Genomic DNA, 25,240 nt, shown 5'->3' with positions numbered 1-25,240 from the left:
AGCTTTCATACATGTCACCTGGGTGTTCTGTAGGACCGCAAGCTCAGACATACAGAGGAGGTTACTTGAGTACTGGCATTAGGTCACTCACAAGCTTAGCCATTACTTTAACTGCAACAGATTCAGCTATCAGCACCTGTTGCCCCTGCCATTTCTGTCACATCCACTTGAACATCATGCAGTTGATGAGGGTATGCCTGGTACTGTTGATGAGGGTATGCCTGGTACTGTGTATGACAGGTTTGTGGGTGTGTATTCCTGACACAGGTCAGCTTGTGTTAGTCTAACCTGACAATCACCAGCATGTGTCACTGCTATCTCATATGCATGTCTGGCCTCTCATGCTGGTAGTGTACACAGAGTCATAGTCCTATACATGGGGCAGCTGACGAAGTGCTGAGCACAGCCTCTACCTGCACAGTCTTACAAATGATAGCACTAGATACATAACAAAGATAGCACAGCGGTCCTGTAGTGTGGCAGTGTCTGCCACTACTATTGAAGTAGGTGACAATTCATAGGTTCATAGGTTCATACTAGGCTATCTGCCCTAGGGCATATATAAGCCTAGCCAGAATGTGTTTGGCTTTTGCCACCCATTTTAAATTTATTTTGCTATGCCCTTTTTCGAGGTTAGTATACTGTGCCTCTGTCTAACAGTGATACAAAAGTGATACCCGGGGTAAACCTATGATCTCCCATCCACTCATCAAGATTTCTCTTGAAGAAAGTCAATGAGGGACTCTGCCTAACCTGGACTGGGATTTTATTCCAGAGTGAAGGGAGCCTCTGGGTTATGAATCTGTCCCTCCAGCATGTCCTATTTATTTCAGTGCTGAGGTTCAAGTGTCTCTCGAGCACGTAGCTCGATGGGATTTGGATTTTCTGAGGTGCAGCATGTCCATTAATTCCGGGTTGGACATGGCTTTATACGTCAGGCACAGATCGCCTCTGAACAGGCGGTATGCCACTGAGTAGAGCTGGAGTTTCTTTAACCGGACAGCATATGGCATCTGTTTGAGCCCTTTGATCCTCTTGGTGAGGTACTTTTGGGGTCTTTCCAGTTGCTGCAGGTGTCTGGTAAGGTAGATCCCAAAAGGGGCATTGTACTCAATTATGGGCCTGATGAGGGATGAGTAAAGAGGCACGATGACCTCCCCTGATCTAGATGTGAATCCCTTCATGATTAGGTGGGCTATATAAAATGTTTTTCTAACCACTTTGGCCACGTGGTTGTCAAATGAGAGATTGCTATCAACTTGGGTCCCCAGGTCCCTAATTTCTTCTTCTGTACTTAATGGATTACCACCTATGTGGTAATTTGTGGGCACTTTGTTTTTGCTAAAGGGGATGACTATACACTTTTTGGCATTTAGCTTGAGGCCATGGCTCTGGCACCAGTTGTCTGTTTCTATGAGGCCCTTTTGGAGGATGCTTGTGTCGGCTGGAGAGTTGATTATGGCGCCCAGTTTGCAGTCATCTGCAAACTTGGTCAGCCACGGTCCTTCCGTGTTGGCCTGTACCTCCGAGAAATATATACCGAACAAGAAAGGTCCCAGGACTGAGCCTTGTGGGATGCCACTTGTAACTGGTTTGGAGTCTGACATGGCTCCAGCAATTCTAACCATGTGGGTTCTGTCCTTCAGCCAGTTTGCAATCCATCTAGTGACATAGGGGTTTATATTTAAGCTGGTGAGCTTATCTATAATGCCCGAGTGGGGTATTGTATCGAAGGCTTTTGCGAGGTCCAGGTAGGCTGCGTGGACCACCTTCCCCTCGTCAATGGCTTGGTGACTGTTTCAAAGAAATCAACCAGGTTTAAGAGGCAGGATCTGCCCTTAACAAAGCCGAACTGGGTAGGATCCAGTGTCTGTAGGTCCCCAATATCTTTATTTATGAGGTCCATGATGGTCCTTTCCATAGCTTTGCAGACCAAGCTAGTCAGGCTTATGGGGCTATAGTTTCCAGGATCCGTTGAGGTACCACCTTTATGGAGAGGGACCACTGTTGCTGTACGCCACTCTTTGGGCACATATCCTGTAGTAAGGCTGAGATTGAATAGTAGTTTTATGTTTGGGTTTAGCTCTTCTTGGAGTTCATGTAGGACGCAGCCTGGGACACCGTCTGGTCCCATTGATGCTGTGTTTTTTGCTTTGGAGAGGGCAGCTCTTACCTGAGCATCTGAGATGTCAGGGGGGCAGCACTCTTCTGGGATAGATATTTTCCCTTTTGTTGGGGGGGGGGAGAAGTTTGCGCTGAACCTGTCAGCTAGGATGTTGGCAATGCCTGTGGGTTCAGTGTATTTTTTATCATTTTGAACTAATTCTGAGCATATCTGGGAAGTACCACCCAGGTTCCTAGCATAACTAAAGAAAGCCTTGTGATTATCCTTAGTGTCCTGTGCAATTTTTCTCTCAAAGCTGGCCTTAGACAATTTTATGAGTGCCCATAGTTTTTTGCTAATACTGATCAGTGATACCTTCCCTTTTTGGGATTTTGCTCTATCATTTAGTAGCTTCCTCCTTCTATTGTATAGTTTGTTGATGGCTGGGGTCCACCAGACAGGACGTCTGCCTTTGGAGGATTGGGTCTTGGTTTTATTTGGGATCGCATGATCCATGCATTCCTGAAGGTGTTCATAGAATGCATTTATAAAGGATTCTGCGGTCTGGGCCGTATTTTCCACAGGCCTGGGGGCTTTGAAGGATTCCACCTTGGTTTTTAGGAGTGTGAAATTTGCTTTAGAGAAGTTTTTCACTGTGGTTTTCTGGGCAGGGGTTGGGGTCAGGATGTGAATATCCAGTGAGATTAGTTTATGGTCTGATCTTACCAGTGAGGGATACACTTCTGGTCTGGAGCATAGAGTCCCCATGTTGGTGATGATCAGGTCCAGTATGTTTTCCCCTCTTGTGGGAGTGGTAACAAGTTGTTCCATAGCATTTGAGTTTATAAATTCTAGGAACCTTTGCGCTAGGGTGTTGGAGCTAGAGTAATGCTCCCAGTCTATGTTTGGGTAGTTGAAGTCACCCAATATAATGGTGTTTGGAGAGACCTTCATATTTTCCAGTGTTCTCAGGAAGGCCGAGTGGGGTTCCTGGGTTTGGGAGGGTGGTCTGTAGCAGGCTATAAACTGGAAGGCAGTTTTACCCACTGTTAGTTGCACATGGATAGTCTCTGATGCTTCGTGCTTTGCCACCAACCTGGAGGTGTGGGTATCTTTGATGAATATCGATACTCCCACTCCCTTTGTGGTTCGGTCCAAGTTTTGGGGCCGAAAAGCATGGTATGAGGTATAACCTGGTAGTGCTGGGGTGCTCTCGGGAGCCCGGAACCAGGTTTCTGTTACTGCACAGATATCGATGTTCTCCATGCTAAGGAGAGTTTCGAGTGCGTGCATCTTGAGGTTTTGACTTCTGGCGTTGAGTAGCATTACTCTTAGTTTCTTATCCCTTGTGATACCTATGGAGGTGTGTTTGTCTTTTGAGCCTTGCCTAAAAAAGGCACTATGGGGGTAGCAAGAGCCTTTGCCAATATCCAAAAGCCCAGGGGTGATAGGTGCAAGCCGTCCCTAGCGAAGCATCGTGGCTTGTCGAACATATCATCCCAAGCTGACAGGCATTGGATCTCCTTTGAATGACACCAGTACTTAAGCCAATTGTTGAAATTGATCATCTCGTCTTCATATTGTGGCATCATTCTTGGTGAGGGTAAGATGCTACTCAAGGTCATGGTCATACCGGCCTGGGCTACATGCTCAGAGAGCTCCTTTATGTCTCTTTTCATGTAGTCCAGGGAGGTACGTCTCAGGTCATTCACACCAGCATGGACAATGACTGAGTCATATTTGTACTTGCCTTGGAGTGACCTGAGTGCTTGTGTTATGTGGCGGATCCTAGCGACCGACAGGCTGCTCACCGTGACCCTCTCCTTGTTCAGCCTGGTGAGCAGGACGTCAGTGTGCCTGACGATAGAGTCACCTATTACAAGTGTATCAGGTGTGTTGTTTAGTCTTAAGGGCTGTGACTGTTCGGCACACTGGCTTTGTGAGATATGTGTTGCACGTGTTTTGTTTTAGGGTAGCGGTTGCTTGGGTGTCTGCTTTGGAGGTCTCTGCTGCTTAGGCAGATCTTTATTTAGAGCCTCCCGAGTATGTTTTTGTGTGATTATGTGTTTGGTTTGCTGTCATGGTAGGTCTATGTGAGACTGGAATTTTAGTGAGTGTGGTTTCCTTCTCCTCCTCCTTACTGTTTATGCCAGTACTGAGTTGAGAGAGCTTAGCCTCCAGTTTGGCTATATGGTTGCATCTCTCACGTGTTGGAATTTGTTGGGAGGAGGAGAGGGTTGTCTGTGTACATGAGGCAGTTGTAACATTGCCTCAAGATTCCCAGATTCACCAGCTGGACCGGAGAGGAGGTTGACAACTGACCTTTGGACATGCTACAATAATATTGGGAATTCCTTAATAATTGAAAACAAGGGCCAGTGGGGAGTGAGGGTGTAGTGCTTTTAATTTTTAGTGCTGGCATATAATTGCTTTAGTGAGCAAGTGCCAGGTAACTTAAGTGCAATGTGTTACAGGTAACTTAAATGCAAAAACGATAAACAGTAACTTTCTTTCAAGTGAAACAAGGAAATGAGTACAGTAAGCAATGCAGATATCACTAGTTATCCACAGAAGCGCTGTGAAGCTGCGTATTTGGTGGAATTAGCGTTCCAGGGAAATAACAAGCAAACAAACAACAAGCATATAAACAAAGCTAGATTCAGCAGGCCTGGATCTAGTCTGTGCTACAGCAAACAAGGTGTACCAATTTCAGTAAGACACAGTTCAAATATTCAGGCACTATAAACCTTTAACCAGAAATTCCCAGCTCAGAAGGGCAGAGTCCAGCCTCTTCTCCCACAAGAGTGCAGACCACAAACCTTAATGTAAAATAACTGGCCTGAAGCCCAAGTGCTTAAACAAGAACTAATACACTTTAAGAATAACAGACACTGGGCTCTCAATCAGCAGTTCCCAACTTATAAGGATGAAAGCTACCTGTCCTGCCACCACAGTGCATGCCACAAACTTTCCTAATGTAAAACAACTGGTCTGAAGCCCAAGTGCTTAATCCAAAAGACTTAGAATGATAACTGCACTTTAATCAAGTTACTACCAAGCAGTAATAAATACAATTGAATTCTTTAGAGAATGCCTGGATTAGTGCTCAAGTTACACAAACAAAGCTAGATCCAGCAGGCCCGAATCCAGTCTATGCCACAGCAAACAAGGCGCACCAACTTCAGTAAGAAGCAGTTCAGATATACATGCACTATAAGCCTTTAACCAGAAATTTCCAGCTCAGAAGGGCAGAGTCCAGCCTCTCCTCCCACAAGAGTGCAGACCACAAACCCTCTTAATGTAAAATAACTGGCCTGAAAGCCCAAGTGCTTAAACCAGAATTAATAAACTTTTAGAATAACAGACACTGAGCCCTCAATCAGCAGTTCCCAACCTAGAAGGATGTAAGCTACCTGTTCTGCCACTACAGTGCAGACCACAAACCCTCTCAGTGCAAAACAACTGGTCCAAAGCCCAAGTGTTTAAACCAAAAGGCTTAGAATGAGTTTCACCAAGCAGTAATAAATACAACTGAGTACTTTTAAGATGATGCAAAAGTAAAATAAAGTAGGTAGAAACACAAGTACAGTAAAAGCAGATGATTTTTTTTTTTTTTTCTGAACAAGTGCTGAGATCAAAGAAACAGATTTGAGTGCTGAAACTAGAAAACTGGCTAGTTATAAGAAAAAAAAAAACTAAGCTAAAAGGCTTCCCTCCAACACAGAAGGGCTTGGGGGCTCAGAAGCCTACAAATAGTCTATACCACTTAACAGGAAAGGCAGGAAACAAGCTTAAATTTTTTTTTTCTGTTTCTCAGATGCTCTCTTTGTACACAGTAGGAATGCCTGAAATCAGAATATGATCTCACTGCACTCAGTTGAGTGAGCAAATGAGATGGGCCCAGAAGGAGTATCCAAACACAAATTTACAAGAGGGGCGGGCAGTTTCAAGGCCACTAAGATTAATGCCAAAACAAAACACGGAGGGTGGTTGGGACTAACTGAAGAGCAGAGTCAAAACTTCCAGTTCAGTTAATATTCCTGCAACACAGTTAAAATCAATTTAAATACTGTATTTTTTTGAAAAAAAAAGTGAAGATAAAGGTACTTAAATTCTCTTATACGTCCAGTTGAATACAGCAAGTTCTTAGCCGGCCAATTGCAGGGGGCTGTTAGGATTGTCAGTGGTGGGTTCAGGGGCCCTTAACATGTCAAAGCCGTCTGAGTAACACACACGCACACCGCTGCATGGGGACATGCATTGAGACACACATTAACATAGAGGTGACATTTATCAGAGTAGATGATCTACCCATCTATTAATGTACAATACACAGAGATAAGACCATTTCACCACAGTGGATTGGTGTTAGACATTGTGTAACTGTGCTTATACCATGGATGACATCTGTATTAGCTGACACTAGGTTGACAATGGGGGAGTACAGTACACAGGGTGGAAAAAATACACAAAATGGTATAGCTATCACATACACAGACTGAAGACAGCCACATGGGCTGTGCATATAGAAACACATACACAGTTACCAAAAGACATATTAGTAACCCTACATATCCACTTATATTTACTATAGTGCTGCGTACACATGACATGTTCCACATATATTATATGCCTGAAACATAACACACAACCTTTTACAACAGGTAATCTTGTGAATGCCTTCATGGATGGCGTGATAACCCACCAGACATGGCGATTGGTCTCATCGACTGCTCCTACACACCTGCACAAGTGATAGAGTGACAGACTTTGTATCAGCATGATGTGTCAGTCAGGTACGATACCATTGAAGGGCTCTAGTATCTAGACAGAATGTTTGCAGGGTGTGGATTAAAAGTTGGTGATCAACCATATCGAATGCCTTGGAAAGATCCAAGAAGAGGGCTGAGGATATATAATTATTGTTGCAATTATGGTTTATGGTGTTGGTAAAGGCTAGGAGGGCTGAAGTAGTGCTGTGATGAGGACGGAAGCCATGCTGAGTATCTGCCATAAGGTGATTCTGGATTAAGTGGTGCATGAGTTGTCTATGAATACATTTTTCCATAATCTTTGCAAGTGGAGAGAGTATAGCTATTGGCCTACAACTGGAGAATTCAGTAGAGCTGCCTCATTTGTGAAGTGGGATTACATAAGATATTTTCCAGATGGTGGGAATTTTAGCTTCTGCTATGGTTCGATTGATTAGTATTGAGACAGGGTAAGCAAAAGCATCAGCTGACTTTTGCAGGTACTCGGCAGGGAGTTGATCAGCAGAAAATGTAGTGGGTTTTAATTTTTTGATCAAGGTACGGATAAGTGAAGTGGCAACTGGTTGGAAGCTGATTGCGAGTAGGTTTCTAGGGGTGGTACTTTCAGGACCAGGAGAGCTAGGAGGTAGTTGGCTAGCTTGGGCTTGAATTGTCTCAGTAAAGAATCAGTTAAAACTGTCAGCAACATCTTCAGGGGTTTTATCAATAGTAGCAGCAGGGATTGGGGTTGAAGTTTGTCCAGGATGTTGTAGATTATTTAAACCTGCCTAAAACTTCTGAGGGTTATTTTGATTTACTGTCTGTAAATTACAGTAGTATTGTTTTTTGTTTTGTAAAATGGATTTTTTAGTTTCGTTCCTGGATTGCATGTATTTAATGTGATCTTAGGGGTCTGTAGAAGAATGCCATAAAGCCCATGTTTTGTTTCTAAGGGTAATTTTGAGTTTAGACTCTTTAGAAAGCCATGGTGCAGTTTTTGTCTTTGTTCTCTTTGAACGAACAGGTGCATGCAAATCAAGGATCTCAAGGAATTTGTTAAAGCATGCTACTGCTTCCTCTAAGGGGAGGTGTCTTAGAATAGACCAATTACATGAGTTTAGTTCTTGTTGGAATTTGGCAGGGTCAAAGCTTTTATTGTTTCTAACCTTTCTGAGTAAGGGTTGTTGGGAATTAATGGCTTTGTGCTTAATTACATATGTGAGAAGGTGATCATTTAGGCCATCAGGGAGGGTACCAGAGGTATACAGTTGGGGGTGACTATTTATGAGTACCCAGTCAAGTATGCTTTCTTTTTGGTTGGGTTTATTTTTCCTGGTAGGGGTGGATATGATTTGTGTAAATGCATGCAGGTTAATATGGGTGGTTGGAGATTCTGAGGAACAGGTGCCTCAGTCTATGTTAAAGTCTCCAAGTAGTAGGGTTTCTTGGGGGTAGTGACATGATAGCCAGTACAGGATATCTTCAAGTGTAGATATATTGTGACCTGGGGAAATGTACATACAGATTATATTAATGCATTTATTTTTATTAAGTTGCAATTTGGTGGCAAGAATCTCTGAGTTATTAATCTGAGGTGGTTGTATTACATCTATGGTGACATTCAACTCAGATTTATAGAGTACAGCTACCCCACCCCCTTCCTGGAAGCATGATCTAGCCTGTGTATGTTGTACCCAGGTGGTAACACTTCATTGTCTGTAGTGCTAGGTTTTAACCAGGTTTCAGATAAACAGAGAATCTCAAGGGAGTGGACATCCAGAAGTGCATGCAATTCATGTACCTTGTTATTAATGCTTTTAATATTGTGATGACAGGTTAGGAGAGAGTTAGTTGGCCTATTAATTGTAGGTTTGTAGCTTAGATTGCAAGTAGAGGAGGTATATGTATCTGACGTGGGTGGGCCAGGGTTGGGGTGAATATTGCCACCAAGTATTAGGTTAAGTCTATACTTGGTAATGGACTTCAGGAATTTGTTTATTAGTTTATGGTAGTGTTTGGATCTAGAGCTAATGTGCCTGGGGTTGAGATGTTGATAGACTGAACAAGATGTTGGATAGGACCTGGTACTATAAGCATGGTTGAAGGTGGAAGCATTTACAGCTAGAGTGATAGCATGGCCTTTCGGGACCTGAAATTCTGTGAGAAACTGGTTTTCATACAAGGTAAGGAGGTATGGTGTGAACAAGAGGGGTATTAAAGAGGAGTATATAATTATTTGTGATTCAGCTAGTGAGTTAAGGAACTGTTTTACCTGGTGATGCAACACCAGAAGATAGAGTGGTGAGGTAAGGGTACTGGAAGGGGGATGGGAGAATGCCAGATGAAAGCTAATAGGTGCTATTAAAATGTAGGTAGAAGAATGGTGGTGGGAGGAATTATCCCAGATGAAAGCAGATAGGATCTAGAAAGTGGGGGAGTGGCTATAGTACTTTAAATTCAGAGGTACTGGGGGCTGGAGGGAATTGGGGGCAGGGAGAGGAGCGAAGAGAGCCTGAGCGTAGCGAGGGCAAATGTAGTGGGGCTATTGCAGTTTACAATGTTTCCTAAGGTGTCCTAAAGCTATAGCTCTTAATGTAAGAGTCAGTTTACTTAAGTTACAGGGGAAGGAGGCAAACACTCAAGTAGAAAAAAGAGCCGTATGGCTGACCAAAATGATGACCTGCTTAATTACACAGCACTGTAAGTGAAAGCTTAACAAATGCTTTTTGTGTGCAACCTACTCTGCTTAAATGCTGAGAGAAACTGATTTTGTTATGGTGACCAATTGCAGTCCTGTAAACTTCATTTTGTAGGTAAATGTAGAGTTCAATCTGCTTAATGCTGAGAGAAACTGATTTTGTTATGGTGACCAATTGCAGTCCTGTAGACTCAGTTTTGTAGATAAATGTAGAGTTCAATCTGCTTAAATGCTGAGAGAAACTGATTTTGTTATGGTAACCAATTGCAATCCTGTGGACTCTGTTTTGTAAGTAAATGTAGAGTTCAATCTGCTTAAATGCTGAGAGAACCTGGTTTTGTTATGGTGAACAATTGCAGTCCTGTAGACACCGTTTTGTAAGTAAATGTAGAGTTCAAACTAAGTCACACCAGGTCAGCCAAGGGGGGAAGAGAGAGGGAAATCCTAAGTAAATAGATTTGAAAAATGTAGAACAATTATATCAGTACTTACATTATGCTACTGTGAGAAAGCAGACCTTTATGGTATATATATACTATTTTAAAATTCATATACCTATTCAAATCATCAAAATGATAATTAATAATGTATACAGAGCATCTCCGCTCAAAAATGCCTTCAAACTATAGGGATAAAGTATATTTATGCTCATACAATTTGTATATCCAATTCAGTAGTGCATAATATTAAGCACTACATAAATTCTACATAGGTTATATAGGTAGTATCAAGGACTCTTACGTCAATATAATATTTTTAGGGATAAGTTATAGGATATAATGAACTATATTTAGAAATCTATCTATACAATCATATAGGTATATATATTTACATCAATAATTATAACAGAGTTCATCTAAAACACTAAAATTCCATATAACAAACATATACACACTAGGTGTATATAATAGCATATAGAAATAAAAGAATAGTACTTAGATTAGATGTCCCATATGTTGTTATGAAATAATAAATGTGCAGTATGTAGACATTTTATAAACAGTATATAAGGACAAGTATAATTAAATCAAACTATGCTCTACTATTGGCTTCCTTATCTACTACATATACATAGATGGAACCATTCATATTGTCACTTACTTATAAAAATCATTTTGACCTATACAAACACATATATTTTTAATGAGAATATATTTTATATTTTAAGCAATGTATTACTCATATGTAATTATATTATTATATAAACCTATCCTCACATATAACCAATATTTATCCTAGAACATAACTAGTCCTAAAATATATATATATATCATGTCCATTCCATATAGCAATTGTCTAAATAATAGTTCCCATTCAAAATGTCAGGAAAACATCTGTTGTAGTCCAAATAAATGACTATGTATGAATGAACTAAGTCATACTAATTATATCATAGATATACAATAAAAGTATACAGAATCATAAACATATCTTACATGTAAAAATAAACATATTATTATGCCAAAAATTATTTGAGTAGATAAAGTCACAGGGATATTGAATAAAGTCCTCTAGTTGCTATCTTAATGGATATAATTCTAAAGGGCATGTATTTATTATTAATCTATTATTACTTCCTAGGTAATCCCCGTGCTGCTAAAGTACTTTTTATGGATACTTTCCCATTCAATCCATTTTCCTTGTCTGCTCTAAGCTTCAATATCCATCTTAACTCACTTTTCTCTGTCAGATTCCTTACGTTACCCATTCGTTGCCCAACTATGACTTCCTTATTGCTATAAATTTAAAATCATGGTACCTCCCACTCTTCTCTATGTATTTAGATAGAGCACTCACTGAATCTCTATTCCTTATACTGCTGATATGTTCCTTTATATGTTCCCTGTATGTCCTATTTGTCTTGCCTACATAGAAGTGTGAGCAACAATCACACTGTGCCACATACATGATGCTCATGCTACTACAAGTAACTGTTATATTCATTTTATATCTATCACCAGTAACTGGATGAACAAATTCATCCGTATTTTTAACATATGGGAACATATTGTAATGTATACATGCCCTAGTTCCCTTCCATGTACTCAAATTATTCTCAGGTAGCTCGCTAGGATAGCATAACATACGCTTAAGATTTTTTCTATTCTTAAAAGTGAAATGTTCACCAACAATTTCTTTTATTTTCTTATCCATCATAAGGAGCAGACAATGCTTATAAAATGCATCCCTCACTTTATTCACATCACTTGTGTATGATATGGGAATGTTAACTGCCTCTTTCTTAGTTGTTATTTTAGCTTTTTTAACTGCTTGATCTACCCTATTTGAAAAATACTGCTTCACTGTGCCTCCCCTAAGTGTCCTTACTTCTTCTAATGTGCTAGTCACTTCATTCACTTTATATCCCCTATCATACAAGTTGTTTTCCAGTGTCACTAATCCTTCTACAAACATAGAATCCTTGTTACTTAGGCGTGACACCCTCATCCCTTGCCCTTTCACTATATTGGTAAAAGTTTTCCTGGGGTGCATACTGGTTCTGTATAGTAGTGTGTTGTGGTAGCACCCCTTTCTATAAACTTTAGTATCAAACATACCTTCATTCCCTTTTGATGCAAAAATATCTAAGAAAGGTAAGCCTTCAGCTGAATAGTTCATTGTAAACTTCAGGAAACTAGTGGTAGCTTCCACCTGATCTATACACTCTTCCAGTGACAGAGCCATACCTCCCCAAATCCAAAAGATATCGTCCACAAATCTATGATAAAACTTCACATGATTCTTGTATGACTCTAAGGGAAATAAGTGTTCCACTTCCCATTGAGCCATTACTGTGTTGGCCTAGCTATTAGCACATGCGCCCATAACTATGCCCTCACATTGTAGATAGTACCTCACATCAAATACAAACACGTTGTTCTCCAAAACTACTTCCATGAACCTGCATATCATGTCTATAAGATGCTCTCCATATTCACTATTATGATGGAGGAATCGTTGTAGATATTCAACGCGTTCATTATTCGGAATTGATGTAAATAAGGAAGTTACAGCAAGGGTAACAAAATAGTCTCCCTCACTCATACTTGATGTTTGACTAAATATATATAGGCTCTCCAGAAAGTGTTTTGAGTCTTTTAATACTACCTGGGATCTATCCAGGATAGGTCTACGCTTCCTTTCCACAAAAATGGAAAATGGTATCATGATCCAACCTCAGCCTGCAACTATAGGTCTAAACGGTGGAAATTTAGGGTCCTTGTGTATCTTGGGCTGTCCTTGAAAGGAGGGTATAATTGGATGTTCTACTGTTAGGAACTGAATCAGTTCCATTGAAATACCATGACTGATCATGACATCATTAATAACAATCCTAATCACCCTGTATCTGTCTTGAACATTGTCAATGGTAACAGACTTATACACTTTATCATCCATTAGCATGCTGTATAATGAATTATAATAGTATTCCCTATCCATTACTACAGTCATGCCCCCTTTGTCTGCAGGTCTAATAACTATTTGTGTATTCTCTTTTAAATTTGATAAGACCTTCTTCTCTTCCCACCTTAGATTCTTATATTTATTATTATTAGTACGTTTACTTAATGAGTTAAACAACTCATCTTCACACATTCTCCCAAAGGCCTCTAAGATTGGATGATTAGGTGGCATATAACCGCTAGGATTCCTAAAAGTTTCTATCCCCTGTTCAATCTCTTTAGGGAAATTTAATTTCAGCATAACATTTCTTAAAAATAAATTCAGATCAATAATGGTATCTGTAATATCTGCTGCCTGTGCAGGAATAAATGATAAAACTTTTTGTAACACTAGCATTTCATCTTCAGTTAACGGTTATTGTGATATATTCCAAACTATGTTCTTTTTTAATGTTGATTCCACATTTTCTTCACTGCTGGATATTCCGTCATTCTGGGTTGTTCCTTCCTTTTCATTCACCCTCTGCTATTGGACCTGTGTTATTGTCGCCCTCTCACCTGACATATAGGTAGGGGAATGTTGCAAGGTATGTCTAAGGTGATTACATCAAGAGCCCTTGTAAAGTATGGCAAAGGGATATGTACTGGGTGAGAAGGGCATGAAAATACATCACCCTACAAACATACACACTTACAAATACCTTCACAGACACACACACATACACACACACACACACACACACACACACACACACACACACACACACACACACACACTCACACACTTGGCACAATTGAGAGTAGAACCACTGCCTATCTAGTTATCTGCTTTATACTGTTAATTAGTTATTACACCCACCACAGAGCTTACAGGGCTGAGTGCTGTCCAAAGGTACTTCATAGGGCAATGACATCAGCAGGACTGCTAAAGTAGGGCACTGGAAAGTGTTTTGGGTGGAAAAGTCCTCAAAATACTTTAGTTTACAAACATACACACTTACAAACTTGTGTACATACACTTATACACACACATTTTCTAGACTTGAGAATAAAACCCCTGCCTATCTGGTAATTTGTACTATAGTGTCAGACAGTTATTGCATGTGCTACAGAGCTTACAGTGCTAACAAGTGCACAAAGGTACTTCTAAGGTGAATGACATCAGCAGGACTGCTAAAGTTGTGCACTGGAATGTCTACTGAGTTGGAAAGTCCTCAAACTATTTTAGCCTACAGACATACTTACAAACTCTTCTACATAAACTTATACACACACACACACACACACACACACACACACACACACACACACACACACACACACACACACACACACACACACACTTGCCAGAACACAGAATAGAACTGCTGCCTATCTAGTTATTTGTATTATAGTGTGTGTAAGTGTGTATGTTTATAGGATGATGTATTTTGAGGACTTTCCCACCCGCAACACTTCCCACAAGAGAAGACCCAGTGTCATGCAGTTATCACATGTGCTACAATGCTTACAGGGCTGATAATTGCACAAAGGTACTTGTAAAGTGAATGACATCATCAGGACTGCTAAAGTAGGGCACTGGGTGGGAAAGTCCTTAAAAGTCCTCATCCTACAGACTTACCAACAGTTATACACACACACACACACACACACACACACACACACACACACACACACACACACACACACACACACACACACACACACACACACACACACACACACACACACACACACACACACACACACACACACACACACACACACATTTGGCAGACCCCTGCCTATCTAGTTATTTGTACTATAGTGTTATGCAGTTATCGCATGTGGTGCAGAGCTTAGAGGGCTAACAAGTGCACAAAGGTGCTTCTAAAGTGAATGACATCAGCAGGACTGCTAAAGTTGGGCAGTGGGATATGTACTAGGTGAGAAAGTCCTCAGAATACTTCAACCTACAAACATACACACTTGTACACACACACACACACACACACACACACACACACACACACACACACACACACACACACACACACACTTGTCAGAACTGGGAATAGAACCCCTGCTTATCAAGTTATTTGTACTATACTGTTACATAGTTATTGCATGCACCACAGAGATTATAGGGCTGGAGTTGTGCAAATGTACTTCTAAGGGGAATGTCATCAGCAGAACTGCTAAATTAGGGCAATGGGAAGTGTTGCAGGTGGGAAAGTCCTCAAAATATCATCCTATAAACATAGACACTTGCATACACATTTGCCAGAACTGGGAATAGAACCCCTGCCTATCTAATTATTTGTATTATACTGTTACATAGGGGTTGGGAGGGTGGCCTAATGGTTAAGGTGTTTGCCTTACAAACACAAGGTGCAAGGTTTGAGTGTCACAAGGGATAATTGGCTAGGCTTAAAATGGCTCGCAAGGGCAGTTAGTTTCGTACTAATCTATGAACCTATGAACCTATATTGCACATGCCATGCAGCTTTTTTGGGCTAGAGCTGTGCAAATGTACTTCTAAGAGGAATGAAATCAGCAGGACCACTAAAATACGGCAATGGGAAGTGTTGTTCATAGGTTCATAGGTTCATAGGTAGGTACTAGGCTATTGGCCCTAGGGTCTATATAAGCCTAGCCAAAAGGTACCCTGGCTTTTGCCATCCAAGAAAATTATTTTCCTTTGCCCCTGTTGAGCAGAGCTACAGAAGTGATCCCTGGGGTGAATTTTTTATCTCCCATCCAATTTACAAGATTTTTCTTGAAGAATGGTAATGAGGAGCTTTGTTTGATATAGATAGGTAGTTTGTTCCAGAGTATGGGAAGTCTCTGGGACAGGAGTCTATCCCTCCAGCATGGTCTGTTTATTGTGGTGACAAGGTTTAGGTCCCTAGAGTGTGTATCTCAGAGGGATTGAGATTTCCTTAAGTGGAACATGTCCAACAGCTCTGGGTTTAGCATAGTTTTGTATGTTAGGCAGAGATCGCCTCTGAGTAGGCGATATGTGATGGACTAAAGCTGGAGTTTTTTATGATGGTATGCATAGGGCATCTGTTTGAGGCCAGTAATCCTTTTTGTGAGGTATTTTTTGGGCCTTTCCAGTTGTTGTAGATGTCTTGTGAGGTACATACCAAAAGGGGCATTGTACTCTATAATGGGTCTAATGATTGATGAGTAGAGGGGAACAATGACCTATTTTTTCCTGGATGAGAAACCTTTTGTGATGAGGTGTGCCATGTAGAAGGATTTCCTGACTACTGTGGCGATGTGATTATCAAAGGAGAAACTACTGCCCACCTGTGTCCCAAGGTCTCTTATCATACTTTCAGTGTTATGTAGACTACTGCCTATGTGGTAGTTCATGGGTACAGAGTTTTTACCAAAAGGGATGACAATGCACTTTTTGGCATTGAGCTTGAGGCCATGGCTTTGACACCAGGTATCTGTCTCAGTGAGGCCCTTTTGTAGGATGTCCACATCGTTAGGAATTTTGATTATGGCTCCTATTTTGCAGTCATCTGCGGACTTCATTAGCCAAAAATCTTCTGTGTTAGCCTGTACTTCAGAGAAATAGATACCAAACAATAGAGGACCCAGGACTGAACCCTGTGGTTCTCCACTTGTCACTTGTCTGAATTTGGAGTCTGCTACTTTCACAGTGTGGATTCTGTCAGTGAGCCAGTTGGCAACCCATCTTGTGACATAGTGATTTATACCTAGTTTAGTGAGTTTATCTATAATTCCAGAGTGGGGGATGGTGTCAAAAGCCTTGGCGAGATCTAGATAGGCTGTGTGAACCACCTTACCCTCATCTACAGGTGTGGTAACCGCTTCAAAGAAGTCTATCAGGTTTAGGAGACATGATCTGCCTTTTACAGACCCGAACTGGCTGGGGTCCAGAGTTTGGAGATTACTAATGTCATTGTGGGTGGGAAAATCCTCAAAATATGTCATCCTATAAACATACACACTTACACACACACACACACACACACACACACACACACACACACACACACACACACACACACACACACACACACACACACACACACATACACACACAAACACACTTGCCAGAACTGGAAATAGAACCCCTGCCTAACTATTTATTTGTACTATACTGACACATAGTTATTGCACATGCCATGGAGACTATAGGGCTGGGGTTGTGCAAAGGATCTTCTAAGGGGAATGACATCACCAGGACTGCTAAAGTGGTGCACTTGGAAGAGTACTGTATGGGAATGGCCTAAAATTGTTTCACCTACAAATAAACGCGCACACACACTTATATTTGCCAGGACTTAGATTAAAACCCCTACCTATCTAGTTATTTGTACTATAATGTTACGCAGTCATCATACACGTTGCCAAACTTATAGGGCTGACAGGTGCCAATGGTACTTCTAATGTGAATGACATCAGCAGATCTTGTGAAATAGGGCAATGGGAAGTGTACTGAATGGGAACAGCCTCCTAATACTTACACCTACACACACACACACACACACACACATAGTCAAAGGCAAGCGATGTGATATGATAAACCTCAGTACTATTATACAATGGAGCTCGCCTTCATGCTGGCACATGTGAATGGTTACAACCTGTATGCCACTGTCCGCAGCAGGTCATCACTCTATGCCATTCTTGGCATCAGTGTGTGTGACTCACTCTGTGTGTGTCCCCCTGTGTCTCTCTTTCTATCACTGTCAATCTCTCTCTTCCCCACATCTATGTATGTGTATGCTTGACATATTGTTATCTGTTGCCCATATATATGTCTGTATATCACATGCAACATATGTAGATATATCACATATGGGCCACCTACAGCTAGCTGAGGGTAATCCTGTCTGGTGTGTGTGTGTAGGGACAGTTAAAGTGTACATAGCTGTCTGTAGGCAAAGACATATATGCACAATGCAGTTATATAGTCTGATGTGGTCTCCAACATGGCCTGTGATTCTCTAAGTGTAGGAGCATGCCCATTGTGATCTTCTATAGTGAGAATGGGACTCCATTCCAGAGATAGGTGTACTCTGGTCCAGGGATTTGTGTGCTACAGACATAGCTCTCAAAAGTAAACAGGACTTTCCAAGAGGTTGTTTTAGCAGACATTTTCTGACATATCTGAAGTCTGACACAGCAATTCATTGTGTCATTACCTAGTGACAGACATCTTTAGATCATCACAGTGCTTTACCAGAGGGATACAAGATGTATGATGCACAGACCAATATTATGAGCATGACTATATGCATTTCTACCAAAAAAGGTCAGTTGAGAGGTGTGGCTACAGCCGGTTGACTGATGAAGCTGTGTAAACAGTCCAGTAACTTGGTGATATACTGGCTGGGGATCTCCTGCTTGTGTGGTATTCTTCTTACCTGAAAAGTCATATCCTGGTGTGGCCATACCTTTCAACTGTACATATTTTGGCAGAATGTCCTGGTGTTTGTCTAGAAGTTTCATCCACTCTACATAAACTTGTGTTTTTATGGCAAGTTAGTTGCATATAATTGAAGACTGATGTTACAAATTAATGACAGACATTAGTGTTTCAGACTTCAAAACCTTCAGACAATTCCTGCTAATGCAAAACCCCTTATCCTACCAACTTTTTCAGTATGTAAGGGGGATATTTACAACACGTGCTTATCATTGTGCCTTTGTCCCACTTTTATTTATGCCCTTGTACAGATGTCTGGCTGTCAGAGGTTGAAAGGTATGGGTTTGGGTACAGAGTGCATTCTACTGGGTAGAAATGCCCATTATATGTGTAGTATATTCTACATAGCACCGTGACTTCCAGGTATATCAGTGGCGGAGCAGTACAGAGTAATGTGGTGAACCACTGACAGACAGTCGTGTACAGGTTGATAGGTTGCTATGACATTAGTAGAGTATTGGCCCTGAAGCCCTTATAATCCACGCAGATGAGAGTACAGCCTATGTTACAACATGTCAGCACACAGAGCCTATGTCCAGCAGGGACACAGGTAGGATCACAGGACTGTATTTTGTGTTTCCCATGCAGTTATATAGGGAGCACATCACTATGGGTATTGAGGCACTTGGCTTGCTGTTGACAGGGAGTGTATTCCAAGATGGAGTAGTGTGTGATACAAGTATCTGTCATACCAAGAAGCCGTACTGATATCACAGCCCAGGCTGATGCTGCACCTACAAGTTGATGGATTGGGCCTTGAGTTCCAGATGTGCAAGGTCCCATCAAGGCAGGGCCTGGATTGCTTTGTATGCCAGACAGGGGTCACCTCAGCAGAGTCTGTATGGAATGGGGTAGAAGGACAGTGCTGTTAGCCTATCTGTGAAGGGTAGATGTTTGAACTTGAGGGTAAGTCCTTACTGTTTGCAAGAACCCATTGTGTGGAGTCTACATAGTCTGTGGTGTGTAGATTTGTGGGATTCTCATGTGATTTTGCCTCTGAGGTGTCCATTGTTTGGGTTTTGTTTTGTTGCGAAGCTCCACTTACATGGGTGTGTGTTGTGTATTTGCAGGTGATGCTTACTGACTCCATACACTGTATGGCACCTATGTTACTGCACAGTCTGTTCTGGTGTGAACAGTCTCCATTTGTCTGGCCAGTGGTTCCACTTCCCCTTATGTGTGTCTCTATGTCCTTCTGTAGTCCAGTCACAGGCTTTGGCTATAGTGGCTTCTGTTATGTATTTGTAATTCTGATGTGGGAGGGTACATGCCATTACATCTCACACAGGGTTGTGGACTTCACACTTCTGAATGTACCTATTTAGCAGGTTGACCATCATTGCACCAGTCCATTTGCTCTGGTCCTTAGATGGTTTGTGTTGCTATATGTTATTATGAGGCTACATGTGGGCCTAGCTGTCATACCATCACAGACTGACATCTGCACAGGCCCAAATATGACAGTCAAAGGCCCACACATGGGGACAGGGTGTTAATACTGTTCTGCCAAACATAGACAGTTGGGAGACTGGTTTGTTAGTTTCTTGTTTGCCCTTATGGGTTTGATGTCTGCTTCCCCACTGTCTGCCATTGCTGTTTTGACATGACCCTTTCTTGTTCTGCAAATAGCAGGCAAATGCAATGTTAGGGCAAGCAGAACAGATATACAAGGCATACTTGTGCTCCTTCGGTGACAATCTGTGTCATTCCAGGGGTATGTCTGTTGGCCAGTGACATGTTCTCAGTGCTGACACAGAAAGATGGCAGCCTTTTATACACTGGCAGTACAGTGACCTTCAGGTACCTGATGTCCTACTAGGCACCATACCTCTCAACTTCAGAGAGCCAGACATCTGGACAAAGCCATAAGTGATTGGGGGACAGAGGCCTAAATATAGGGACTATTTTTAGGTATTGGCCTTAAAAACCTAGAACGGTGATTCAATAACAGGTTTTGCATTAGCATGCATGTTTCTATAGGGTATGAAGTCCGATACTACAATCTGTCATTATTTTCTGACCTTACTCTTGCGTGATTTGCTAGTGAATTGCCAAGCAACCACTATTTCATGTTACACAGACCACACTTATGATGCAAACCTCTGGACATTCTGCAATAGGTCCATAGAGTTGAGAGGTATGGTAGGCACTGTGTAGGTTGCTCCAATTTGTGTACTGTCTATATGTGTGGCCCCCTGTCCATGGCCTGTACAGCTTTTCTGCATTAACAGATATTGACATCTGGACAGTGTATGCAACTCCTGCCGTAGGTATAGCTGATATACAGAATACTTGGCACTGCAGTTCTTGGAACATTGCCCTGTCAAAGACAGCACTGTACCTGGGCCACTACAACACAACAGCCGGGAGTAAGTACTGGCCACATCCTGACAGTATTAACCATACATATACATAGCTCATTGACCCTTGCATATTGTGGACATGCAACAAGTTATCATGTTGATTGGAACAGCCCTGGCAATGTGGATTCTGCTGCTATTTCACTGCAAACATACATGTTACTGCATTTCTATGGGAATATGGGTGTGGGGGGGCCACCTGTCAATTGTACACATTTGCACAGACTGTACTGATATTTGCTTTACATTTTGGTTCCATTTAGCATAGTATTGTGCCCTGTCTTGGAGACTAGAGGAATACCACTAAAGACCACAGGTCCGATTGTAATGGCATACATTTGAGTTTCAGACTTCTTACCCTTCAGAGCCTTACTGCAACTGCAAGACCTGCTGTGCTATCACTGTGTAAGTCTGTAGGGGGGTATTTCATCATTATCACCATTTTTGGGCCTTTGCCAGACATTTCATTATGGTTTTCTATGGATGACATGATGGCTAAGGCTGAGGGTGGGTATGGGACCACCACACTGACATCCATGCCTGTGACCTATGACCCCCCCCCAGTTATTTGGCCCTCCATATACACTGCAGTGAGATTTGTGACCTTGGGTACTACTACATAGTGTGGGGAGACCAGTATCGGGCAAAAAGTTTCTGGAGTCCCACATTGCTGTCAGTTGTCTGCTGCTATCCCAGTTGGCCACCCCATTCTCTTGCATGCATGCATCAATACCACAGCTATGCTACCAGAACATACTAATCCATTCATTTATTGTTAAGAAGACTGACTTACCTTGTGCCTGTGGCAGTTGTGAGGATGGTGCTTGAGGTTGCCTATGTTGTATGCATGCAGTACACTGCCTATACATGGTAAGGTACAGGTAGTGTGATGTGTGTGGCAACCATTTTACTGTGTATGCAAGTCAGAGAGAGGTGTCAGTCCCTGGGTCCCTACAGTGTCAGTGTGTGTGGTATGTGTTGCCTCTTTGCCAAGGCCAGGGCATACTGGGCGTGCCTCCATCTACCTACAGGATCTGGCTCAGGGGGTTCCTCCTCTGAGTCCTTCTGTGCCTGTGGGGACCTTGGCAATTGTGGGGGGCTGTGTGGCCTTTCCCCTGCTGTTCCTGCTGCAGATATTTCTGCAGGATCATATTGTGTAGCATGGCGCATACTATGAACATCTGTACACATGTTAATGGAGAATACTGCAGGGCTTCACCAGATATGTCAAGGCAGTGAAACCGTGACTTGAGCATTCCAAACACACACTCTATAATGATTCTGGTTTGTGCATGTGCCTCATTTTGGCATTCTTGAGTGTGTGTGTGTGCATTTATGATGGGAGTCATCATCCACAGCTCCAGTGTATAGCCAGCATCCAGCACCAGATGGCCATACAGGATGTCCCTGCTAGAAAATTTTTTGTACAGCTGTGAGGAATGCCAGATGGATATGGGAGTCATGATAGCTTCCAAGGCTGCCAGCACACACATTAATGATAATGCCCTGGACATTGCACATGACCTGGCAGTTGCTGGAGTGAATGCCCTTGCGGTTTAAGTAGACCCTACTCTGTTCACCAGGTGGTGCATTGATGTGAATGTACATGCAGTCTATGGCACCCAGTACCTCTGGATAGTCTGCTACATGGTGGAAGAGGTGCATATTGCTGGTCCTCTCCTCATAAGTGCTGGGGAAGTAAATGTGCTCACCAGCATGTGGTAGCATGGCATGAAGGAACTGGTGGAGTACCCTTGATGCAGATGCCTGTGAGACCCCCATGATGTCCCAAGTACATCTTTGGAAATTACCTGTAGCTAGTATTTTTAAGGATACACATATCTTGGTTTCCACTGGGATGGGTTCCCCTCTGCTGTCTCTGGTTCTTAGGTGATGCCAGCATAGCTCGATGAGTTGCAGAAGTATGTCCCTGTCCACCCTGTGGCACTCTACTATCTCCAGATCATGTAACCCCTGGTAGGTTACCCTGGGTTTGAACACCCTTCTCCTCCTCCTCTGTATGGGGCAGTTGCCAGCATTATCCTCCTCACCACCCTCAGCCTCTATCACATACTGATGTATCAAAGTGACAGCAGCCCCTACAATTTTGTGGGTTAAAATTCCCCTGAGTGTGTACACCAATGTTGCAGAGTTTGTGGGAAAAAACATACTGAAAGGTGTTTGCACAGTTTATACTGTTGTGCTACATATGCTGCCTGTATGATTGGCTGGATATGATACATTCCACCTGCCTGCTATATTATTTGTACTTGATTGCTTTGATTCTGCTATTTCCCTTTTTTTCCCCCTTCCCATTTCTACCCTTTTTAAGCCCCGAGGCACACCGCAAAAACCCAGCGCCCAAATGTAAACAGTTCTGCTATTTCTGGGGGGGGGGGATTTTTTGTTTTTTGTGGATTTTTGTGTTTGTTTTAGACTGGGTGCGTGCCCCCCAAACCCATTTAGCTAAAGTAAACACTTTGAAGCAGAAATGGCCTGCCCTGGATGCGAACACACTCTTCATTCCATGCAATAAGTCAGTACAGCCTCAGATACACTCCCTTGCTTAGCTGTGCTTAGCTAAGCTCAAATGGGAGCTGTGGAGCTCCAATGTGCTTACACCAAGTTTGACACACACCCTTTTCATGTCAGCTGCACCCCTGCCTTATAGCTCCTACATGGTTAAGTGCAGCCACGGATAGTCTTCTATTTAGTGATTCAGTAAAATTTGCTCATTTGCATACCCCACTGCCTTAGCCCCTTGTTAAACCACTACACCAGAGCCTTCCTCCTTAGCAATCACTGTTATCAGTTATTGTTTTGATTCTGCATGCCATACACTATAATGGCAAAATACAAATTTCACTTAAAATTGTCTTATCACATTTATTTTATTTTCGGCACAATCCCATTTGTGCACCACTGCGTTATGCTTAAACTGTCAAAATCGGCCAAAAAAACCCTTTGATTTTCATATTTTGCAACACTTCTCCATGCCAACCGCCATATTTTTGCCCATTAGGATGCCTAATCATTATAATACATGCTTTACTTTGTAAGTTCATAGGTTCATAGGTAGGTACTAGGCTATCGGCCCAAGGGCCTATGTAAGCCTAGCCAACAAGGTTCCCTGGCTTATGCCACCCAAGAAAGTTATTTTTGATCTGTCATGCCTCCATTTTGATTTTTGCAGAAATATACTCGGTTAGTAACTGAATACATTTCTGCACCTCACACTGTTCTGGCACAAATGCCTGTCTGTTTACTGAATCACTAATTCACCTCATTTGCATGGTTTTCACCAGCAAATGAGGTAATTAGCATTATTCGGTGGTGCCTGTGCCAGACTAGTGCTGGCAGGCTTGTGTACGTCCCCAGCCTTGTTTACTTGATCACTTGGCAGCCATATTCCATGCAAGAGCTGTTGCATTATTCCTGCATGGAAAAAGGCTATTATTGAATACCGGGGATAGTTTTTGCATATGCATCTATACACAGTACCACTAACTGGAATATTCATCCTTCTTGGAGAGAGTGGGTGTGCTGCTTGATTGGATATCACCCTCAAATTCTGCAGTTCTGATGAAAGATGTCATTTACAGGAAATGAGGGAAGTACCATGAGGATAATGGCCAGCAGAAATTACTTACCTGATCAGAATTTAAATAACATAATTTTATTGGATATTTTTATCAGATTCATCTTTACCGAAATTAGATGCACATACAACACAATAACAATTATAAAAACAATTCATTGATTAGAGAAAGAACAATTATAATACATACCATGAGCAATATAAAATTCAGTGAAGTATATCTTTAGAACCTAGAAGTAACATGTTGCAGAACAAGATAAGTGAATTGCCCAAATTAAAAAGAAAAATATTCCTGTAACCTTTGAACGAGAACGTGTTTGAGTTATTTGTCTACGATGTTTGGAAAAGTCAACTAATGTAGTATTCCACCTCATAAATATGACAACAAGTCATATTAATGAAATTTGCATAACTCAAACATTTCATAGGATCATAGGAGATTACTAGGCTATTGACCCAGAGGTCATTTTATGCCTAGCCGTTTCAACACAATGTAATAGCATAGCGGTACTAGTCAATACCCAAGATTGCATTTAGGGATGACTTTCCAGGAGAGTTGTGGGCACTATCCCTTGTAAGAATTTACAGTGCCGCATCCACCCATCCAGGTTCCTCTTGAGCAGTGTCATAGAGGTGCTCTTTTTCACATGAATTGTTGGTCTGTTCCAAAGAAGTGGTAGGGACTGGGAGATAAATCCATCCCTCAAGCATGTCCTATTTAAGTCACAGGCCATATTTAAGTGCCTGGAATGGGTAGCCATAGACCCATTTGATTTACGGATATGCAATAAGTTCATTAGGGTTGGGTCTTGGATTGCTCTGTAGGCCAGGCACAAGTCTCTCCTAAGAAGACTATATGATAATAAGAATAGT

Source organism: Protopterus annectens, chromosome 3.part1 (genome assembly GCF_019279795.1).
Source record: "Protopterus annectens isolate FY-2018-M chromosome 3.part1, PAN1.0, whole genome shotgun sequence".
NCBI lineage: Eukaryota > Metazoa > Chordata > Ceratodontiformes > Protopteridae > Protopterus > Protopterus annectens.
Note: the sequence above shows the minus strand (reverse complement) of the source record.